The sequence below is a fragment of the Hydractinia symbiolongicarpus genome, chromosome 3, assembly GCF_029227915.1.
Source record: "Hydractinia symbiolongicarpus strain clone_291-10 chromosome 3, HSymV2.1, whole genome shotgun sequence".
NCBI classification, from domain to species: Eukaryota; Metazoa; Cnidaria; class Hydrozoa; order Anthoathecata; family Hydractiniidae; genus Hydractinia; species Hydractinia symbiolongicarpus.
In genome coordinates this window covers 22,078,826-22,086,926 of record NC_079877.1, presented here as the reverse complement: position 1 = coordinate 22,086,926, position 8,101 = coordinate 22,078,826, and positions in this window count along the sequence as shown.

The following is an 8,101-nucleotide window of genomic DNA, read 5'->3' as shown; positions in this document are numbered from 1 at the left end:
CCTCTCTCCGGAAGCAGAGGTCTTTACATTACAATTTCACTACATTAGCTTCGCTTTTTTTAACCCTATTGTGCTGAGCCAAGTAGAGGCTTTAAAATATTAGGCCCATGCCTGGCGACAGGAGTGTTCAAAGGGGCTACAAAGAATGGTGTGTAATAAACGGACCACTCAAAAGGTCAAGGTGCAAGAAATTATACACACTTTAGAACATAGACGTCTAAACAACTTGTTTATGAATATTATTTTTTTATGATGAATTTACTACTTTTTTATTTTCATTATTTAAAAAAAGAAAAAATTTCCTTCAGTACTGTTTTTAGAGGCAGAATAAGCCACGATCTGTAAAATATTTGTTTTAATGATGGGACACAGACAAAGACAACACGAGGACCTTTATTTGTTAAAAATGCTATGTTACTACCTTTAAGAAGGTAATTAATCCCTAAGATTTTAAAGTAATTGTTGTTGCTTAGACTTACGCTTACAATAAACATATGTTTTTATGCAAAATTTCGACGAATATAACTAGCTAGCTAGTTCAAAAGGTTTGAAGTTTATTTTATTAGAAATATCGAGTTACAAGCAATATAAGTACTTTATATTGAATAAATCATGGATATCCAATATATGTGGAGAACTTTTCTGTCATTTTCAGTTATATTTGGATGCCCAATATGATATTTAAGTTTTTGTTTTTGTCCTCAGTGATCATAAACTTTTCCACCGCCATTAGCTCGACTTTCTTGTAGGTCAATAAAATCGAAATCCAAAAGCCGTTTCGTAGCCCCTTTAAACTACGGATTTTCTATATTTAGGTTTAGAAATTTAAAAATTTGTTGCTTCTTTATAAAAGCTTTAATACGCAATTAATGAAAACTAACTTGGATTGTAAAAAAGGTAAAATATCAAAATCTGAAAAGTTTTTGTCAAGCGCGCATTTTTTCAGGGCCCTCTAGTGACGAAGTATTAAAGTTATTAAAGTAATTAAGGTTTTAGAGATTTTCATCTCTGGAGATGTGGTGTGTTTTTGATAATATAAAGCTCCCAGTTCACAGGTCAGAGTAAAGAAACTAATTTGTAATGAAATTGATTTGCTGTAGAGAAACCTTCCTTTTTATCTTACGAACAGCCTCACGTTTCAGTCAACACCGATGTTAACGGAATATCCCAGCATTCCCATGATGAAAATTTTTTCAGGATCATCAGCTTACTTCTTAATTTCTTAATAACTCAAATTATAGGATTGTCGATTTTTATTATTTACACTGGTGGTAATGTAGTCCAGTTTTAATCCAAAAAATTGAAAGCACAAGCTGGATATTTTGGTCCATACATATCTACTACTCGTTTTAATAGCGTATGGATTGTATTAGATTGTTTGCTTATTGGAGCATGTTTACATGCATCAGCTACAAGAAACCAAATTTCGCGAGAATTACCAATCTTTTTAAAAAAGATTTGCACTAAATTTTCGGTTTGATTTACTTAAAACTATATATAGTAGATGTGAACTTCAACTTTAACGGCCCTCATTTAATTCTCGCGAAATATTAGGACTTGGTAACTTCGGGTAACTTAGAATTTTTTTCGAAAACTAGTGTTCTCACAAAAACTAATTCCCTAAAGGTATATCGCTTTTGAAACATAATCTGCTGAATGGGGCCAGTCGCGATTTTTTAGCGAACTATCATTAGACGAACACATTAAAATAATAACCCAGCTATTGAAGTTGCATAAAAAGAGTCTTTTAAGGAAAATATGGGATAAAACAATCTTGCAATGTCGTCAGCAACAATTAGCACCTTTCAAGAACAAGTGAAAGTGGACACGTTTAAATAGAGAATCTCGTATCAAGACTATGTAACGACTTGTCATGACGAACTTCAAATTTGGATGTCTTGTCTTAAGATAGGATTGTGCGTATTTGTTTTTTTGTTGTTTTTTTGAGTATGAAAATAACATGGGGATAAAGATTCCAGCTTACAGAAACTAGTAGAAGGCTATAAAAGAGAGAATTAGAACCAGAGCATAATACGCACAAGTATTTGAAACTTAATTCAAAACATATCCATATGATAAATATTATTGCGTGTGGTGTAGCAATGTCCGTAAATGGAAATCCTATTCCAAGTTATTTTGAATCTTCTGATCACGCTAACAAACGGGAGTTGTTAGAACAAAATTATTTTTATTTACAATTTATAAGATACAATTTCCTGTTGCTCAACGCGGCAACCAGCACAATTTTCGCATTTTCTCATGCATAAAATGGCCGCTGCAAAAGACTGTGAGTAAAACATTTTAGAAAACTTGATCGAGACGGAAGTCTTTTTGTCACTAAAAAGTTTCTAAAAATGTTAAAGAGGATTTTTTTTATTGTAATGTTCTTTCTTTCTTAATTTTAGACAAGAACTTACGACAGATCGTTGAGTTATTATCACAAATTAAATTCTCACATGCTACAACGAAAATATGGCGCGGTGGTGAGAGCATTTAGATTGAAAATGTAGAAAGTAAATTCGGCGTAGGTTTTGAGCACTCTTCGGAGAAAAAAATTTCCGACTAACAACTTCGTTTCAACTATTTAAAGAGGAGCTTGTAACAGAACTTTTGGTCCCATTTCTACAAAAGGTTTGAACAATAAAAATCACATGGTCAGCTGGCCCAATTTGGGGGCGTTTGGGTCCCAGACCCTAAAATTAGACTCCTATTCGAGACTCCTATTTCGTCACATAATTCTCAAAGCTTAAAAGTTGGTAACGTGTGTCATTATATGAGAGAATCTGAAAAATGATAAATTGGGTCTTAAGACTGGGTCAGACCCCGCTCAAAGATCATATTTAGGACTTTAATTTGTCCCCATAAACTACAAATTCCAAATTTTGCACAAACATTCTCTAACAAGAGGGACTCAAATTAGACCTCATAAGGTAGAAGACTATTCCTTTGTTCACACGAATGTGGGCAAGAAGCAAGCCAAAAATTACAGTCTCTTAATCAGGTCAGACAATAGTTAGCGATATCAAATAAAAAAGAAATATTCTGATAGCATCTAATAAAATATAAGTATGTATAAAAGTTTATAGCAGCATGATTGGTGTTGTTCTGCATCAGCATCTAAAGATGAGAAACGTCATTTAGTCATAAGATCTAGTGTAAACTAAAATACAATAATAAGAAATATTAAAAAAGTTACTTCTAAAAAAATTCTAGAATATATGACATTGAATCCTATTCTGTAATAGTTTCGTCATATCATACCAAAAAATTCTAGCCTTAAATTATCATTACACATCTTCTTCGCTAGTTTCGTCATCATAGTCTAATTCGTCATCACTTGACAGTTCATTAAACCCTTCAAAATCTTAAGGGGAATGAAATACTTTTAATATTTAAAGTAGCGGCGGCAGTGGCGGAAATAAAGCATTGCTTCCGAGTAATAATTAGGAAACTAAGTGACTGGTAAAACCTGATATCCAAAATTCTGGAGAATCCATTAAGATTTTCATCGCTGGTGACATCTACCGCTTTTGGAGACATTTCGCTTTCATACCACTTAATGATATAGCTTTCATCTTTCCGCAGCCAACCTGTTTTCAGGAAGGTGATTTAGAGGCTTGGTCGTTATTGACGACATCCATAACTGTCCAACATACTTTGTATGATAAATCTTTTGACGCAACACTCATAAACAAGGTGGTAGAGAACTTTTATCAAACTTTTTAACACAGGAAATTGCTTCATTTTCTCCTTTTGCTTTGTACTTTTCCAAAACATTACCAACCTAGCTTCATCTACAGATGATATATTCCTTTTTACATACATTCTGCATACAAATTTTTCCAACGTTGCAAAAAAACATCATCTGTGACATAAGATTTGTACCTTGTTTTTTTCTAGTAGTTTAAAAGGTCAGATTTTTCCTTTCCTATTAAACGAGGTTATATAGTTCATCCAGTGAAAGCATGGTGTGCTGGCAAGGCAATGCAAATATTTTTGCCCAATTTCTGGTATATTTGATTAATACTTATGTACCTTAATGTATTTTTAGTGCGAACATCGGTTTCCATCCAAATATTCAAGTTGTCAGGTAACTCACTGAGGCAGCGAAAAGCAATTATCAGCACGTCCGTATCTATCGTTCTTATCACAACGTTTGCAGGTGGCTGAATCGAAGATAGGTGGTACGAAATTCTGGCTTCTTCATGAGTTGAAGACAATGGAACGATCTCGGTTTTGACCACGATCTCTCCTTTAACTTTAAATATGTGGCAAGTATTATTGCAGTTCCTTATGACTGTTTTGTTTTCAAGTACTGTTGAATGCATGTTGTTTTCCCAAAAGAAGGCTAAGAACTCTACCAATGCTGCTTTTAAGTGATCATTTCTCAATGCATTCAACCAGTTTAAAAGTCTGTTCTGATCAGGTCTTGTTATCTGATAAGCTCCATATCTCTCAGTACATCGTAAATCCCTTTCACAATCCTTGATTTGTCTAGAACTAAATGTATGATGTTTCTCTTGCTAGCACAAACGCGTTTCAAAATAAATGTTGCCAGAGCTTCGAATGTTGCGGAAGGTCAACAAAAAGATGTAGGAAAAACATTCCATCAATTATGTTAACATCGACGCGATTTGGATCGTCAGTTTTTACTTTTGCTTCTAACTCGATCCATAATTTGACTTTAGGAGTCTCTTGCATTTTGCCATCAACATGTCCAAGAGATAAAGGGACTTGTGTTAAAGAATACTTCTGTACCTCTGCCATATCAATTTTCCTTAGTAGCGAATAGTACAAGATGCTACCGAACAAATCTCTCATCGTCGTTATAGCAACCCCTTTGTTGTCAGCAGCTTTAATATTATACTTTGTTCCCCCAGTTGCAAATGTGTGTAATGTTTGTCTTCGTATAGGTTTTTCGAATCTTGCTGAATCTTTAGAACATTCATTAATAAATTTGTCACGTGGTTTGCTTCCAACACTAACGATGTTGGAACAAACTTTGTTGTGTCTGGGGAGGCTGCTTTTCCTGATGCTATATTGAAAAGATGTTGTTCCTCAATGGCATTGGTAAATGGATTCATTCTTTTCCTTGAGCATGTATATAACTTGATGTCAATCTTTAGAATTTTGTCGCATTCTGCTAGCCTTAAAATCTTGAGACACGTCTTCGTTTCGTCATCCCCAAACTTTCAAGCACGTGTGACACAATACTTGTTCGAATGACTTTGTGCCCATCGTTGACAAGCAGAAATAGATTTTTTTTAATCTGATATACCTTTTCGCTGACATCTGAATTTATCGTCTGCTCTAATGTCAAGTCGATTGGTAATCTTGAGAATGACTTTTGAGTTCTTCGCATCGAAAATAATCCCATTTAGTGTAAACATCGGGATGAGAGTCCTTTAGTTTAAGGAGATTATCATGATAACAGACAATCCAACGAGCGTAATTTGAATGGTTCATGCTAAAGAAATAGTTTGTGACTTTAGGTAAGCAGCACACATACAGATCAAAGTTTCCATCCCTCAAGCTTCTACTGAAATCATGGTAAAGTCGAATCATCTCGACGTACCCCATCCAATATTGTGCTGTTGCACCAAGATTTCCTTTCTCTGTATCTTGTTGACTTGTTTGGATACTTCATGTCCTTCATGCAAGCTCAAGGATTCTTGGGATTTTATAAACTTAGTTTCTTCTTATGTTCTTTTAATTGACTTTCCTCTCTTTCTTGAAAAAAATATTGAAAATGAAGAATGTCAATTACAAGTGCAAGTATTTGGTGATATCTTTTACTTATCTTGTAACACTTTCCCAGTAAAAATGATTTGAGAGAACCTGTTCAATCACACAAGCTTCATTTAGGATATGCGGACCACCAGATTCAGCGATGTACTTTCCAAATGCGCTAAACATGGCCATCTGCACATAGAATGCCCCTAGAGCCACAAATATATTGTCAAACTTCAGAGATTCTTCTGCTTGAAGTTACATAACCACTTTGGCAATTGCAAGATCATATGTTACGAAATGTTTTTCTTACCACATTCATTCGCGATCACCTGTGCACGCCTCAATGTTTCTGCTACTACAGCAATAGAAGTTGGAGACTGATTAATTTGTGGCAGGCACCAAACTTTTTGCAAATTGTTGGTATTTGGAAAAATTATAGAATTCCAGCCAACCCACATTGGTGTAGTGTCGGGTGAAAATAAAAATCCATCATCCACAAGGTATCGTACATGCGTATATATAAAAGGGGTTCTGATGATCTTCTCTGGTCATCTAGTGGAAGCATTATTCTTGTTAATGCCTAATCCTATAGTCATTCTATTTAAAAAAATCTCATAAGAAGTTAAGGCCCTGAACACATCGGAAATAAGACAAACGTTCTTTTACTACTTTCCTGCGCATTACAAAATATCTTAACAGGTACAACAGGAGATATTGAAACATAGTAACTATAAGATGCAAATAATGTTATCTAAAATAATCATATGTGGTCTGACATGATCAAGAGACCGTAATTTTTGGTTTCCTTCTTGCAAAATCACATTCGTGTGAACAAAAGAGTTTGTACCTTATGAGGTCTAATTTAAGTCAATGTTCAGATCTTTGTCTGACCTGCTGATAGGATCACATTTTTGACCAATGACATTTCACTATGTTAGAAAATGTTTGTGCAAAATTTGGAGTTTGTCGCTTATGGGGATAAATTAAAGTCCTAAGTATGATCTTTGAGAGGAGTCTGACCCAGTCTTAAGACACAATTTTTCGGTAAGCTTTATCATTTTTTCAGGTTCTCCCATATAATGACAAACGTTACCAACTTTTAAGCTTTGAGAATTATGGGACCAAATAGGAGTCTCGAATTAAGGTAATTTTAGGAGCCTGGGACCCAAACGCCCCCAAATTGGGTCAGCTGACCATGTGATTTTTATTGTCCGTGATACTACCAACCTATTTGGAGGGTCATACCTTTTGAAGAAAATGGGACCTAAAGTTCTGTTATGAGCTCCTAGACTAAGAGTTCAGGTTACGATGTTTAAATCTGTCACGTTAAAAACCTATACAATCATGACACGCGAGATCATAATTATATTTAAAGTTTAACCACAATTTATCAAACCAAGGCTGGCCAACCCATTTTTGAAAACGTTTTGTTGAACTATACCGTGTTTTATGTAGTGCCGATAATTTCGGGGGAAAAAATTGTACTGGATTATATGCGAACCTTTTTTATGGGCTAGCATTACTTTGACGACATACAGTTATATTTGCATCTGTTCTGTTAAATGCCATCACGGTTAAACGATCCGACACTTTGGCGATTTGTTTTTTTACACTTGCTTGCATAAAAACATAAATCAGCGCATCAGATATGATGTTTAAACGAGTGCCAAGATTGAAATATCCAGAGACTGTTTTGCCAATATTTGATGACGCAAGCACGATAAAGTCTGGTATTCCTTTAAAAATGATAAAGGTAGTTAGAATAAGGAATGGTGAGAGCAAACCAAATTTTTTTTGTCGTTTGTGTTTCACATTGAGATGTCGAATTTTAACCAACAAGTAGGTGTAAACTACAACGTACTGAACAATTAGACATATCGATAAAGTTGGGTACAATCTCTTAATTACTTTATTTATATCGACAAACAAGCGAGGGTTTATTTCCAACACAAAGGTAACGACGGTGATGTGAATTGCGCATAATATCCAACCAATCAAAGACAACTTATCTTTGTGAGCTTTAAACCAAGAGACTTGGTATCTTACGCTTAAATAAACTGCTAGAAATCTATCGAAGGTTAGTAGTATCATGGTTATATAGAATGGGAACAGCAACGCATGGTCTGTTGCTAGAAAATGTAGCTTGCCCATCATATCTTTTATAGAAGACTCAGTCTTGGGTAAACATAAAGAGATCCATGATAAGACGCACTTGATCATTTCCGTTGCGGCAAGTGTTGTGAGCAAGTTTTTTTGCAATAAAGTCGCTTCTTTACCACGGTTCATCAAAACTATGCCGATCAAGTGTAATACAAATGCTACAGAAGTGATAAGAAGCTCTAATATACTAATCCAGTACATAACTATT